The sequence below is a fragment of the Staurois parvus genome, unplaced genomic scaffold (assembly GCF_062004578.1).
Source record: "Staurois parvus isolate SC_StPar_1 unplaced genomic scaffold, SC_StPar_1.0 ptg000347l, whole genome shotgun sequence".
NCBI classification, from domain to species: Eukaryota; Metazoa; Chordata; class Amphibia; order Anura; family Ranidae; genus Staurois; species Staurois parvus.
The window spans coordinates 4,431,479-4,432,891 of record NW_028318143.1 but is presented as its reverse complement, the minus strand read 5'-3'; the positions used below and the strand labels follow the sequence as shown (position 1 = coordinate 4,432,891).

General features: G+C 49.1%; 1 pseudogene; it reads right to left on the bottom strand.

The window, feature by feature from the left end:
* Window positions 1-719: 719 nt before the first annotated feature.
* On the bottom strand, window positions 720-835 carry LOC149456791 (U2 spliceosomal RNA; annotated as a pseudogene).
* Window positions 836-1,413: the final 578 nt, after the last annotated feature.

Sequence of the window (1,413 nt, the reverse complement as noted above, 5' to 3'; positions counted from 1 at the left end):
TGTCCTACCCCTAAAGGGGTTGGACCGCTACCCTGATCCCTGAGCTCCTGACAGGGACAAGGTTCCCATTTGGTCCTCCTGGCCAAAAGGCCTGGTGGACCACCGTTCCTTGTGTCCAGCCAAAGCCGGACACCCAGTACTTGGTCAGGGGGCTCTCCCGAAGAGAAAACCCCCTAGGGATCAGGGGAGGAAGGAACCAAAAGGCCACACATCCTCCCCCTAGACTTCAGGGCAGGCCGAGGACCCACACCCTCCATCCTGTGGAAAACACACACAAAAGTAAGAAAAAGTGACAAAACGTGGGAGTGATAATAAATTAAATAAATAGAAAATAAAAAAGTGGCCGTGCCGAAATTGTGCACAGACCAGGCCCTGAGGCCTGTAGCAAAAATTGCCCTGGTCCTAGCCAAAAGGCCTGGTCCTAAGGGCGCTTGTGCAAAAAGAGTGAAAAACAGTGACCTTGTGCCATCTTCACCCTGTGGGGTCCCACACCCAGGTGTTACTAGTGGCACCCCTGAGGGCGTCTACTCAGGGGGCACTGAGTTTGCGGTCTTTCTGCCTTCCGACCCCTGGCCAGACAAGGTAGATCCGTCCAAATCAGGAGGTACTGGGTCCTTCCGGTCTTCTCGGGGGAATTACTCACGGGCCCCAGCTTCTACTCGTGGGCACCACGCTTTCTGTCCCCCCGGTACTAGCCTTCCAGACCCCCATCATACCAGTGAGGGTACTATACAACAGCCATCCCCACAAAGCTAGAATGGCCGGGAGCACCCCCACTGGACACTGATAAGAACAAATAATACACTTGATCTTAGCCAAAAGGCCGAGAAGCGATATAGTACATCCACTCACCATGATGATGTCACAGGCCAAGCCCAGCTGACATGTTTTGTCCCAACCAGGTTTTCTCAAAGGCGGTCCCATTTTTGCTCTCTATGTCCTACTGGGGAGATTTCCCTTCACTTCTTGTTTCATAGCCAAAACAGAACATAAGAGGAAATCACTCCAAAGTGGGGGAATCCCTGGTTGTCACTAGAACTAGTGTCCTAATTGGAATATTTCCCCTCTATTCTTGTTCATAAGACAACTCCAAATTGGGATTTTCTTTCACCCTCAGTGATAACAATATACAGGACAAATAGAGAGGGTGAATCTCCATGCATACATACATAGACATAGAGAGCAACAAGAACCTGACAGGTGTTTGAACTCCACTTTGCTCTATCCAAGCTTTGCTTTTATTTATATTTTAACTCTCTGCCTCCATTTCAAATATCCCTGGCTGCAAAGTAGCTGGCCAATTGTCTGGGACATCACCATAGGCAATTAGCAATCCAAAAAAATAATCCTGCCAAGCTGCAAATGGTGAAGACCTGAAATCTGTGTCCAAAAATCTCTTGATCATTTGCACCC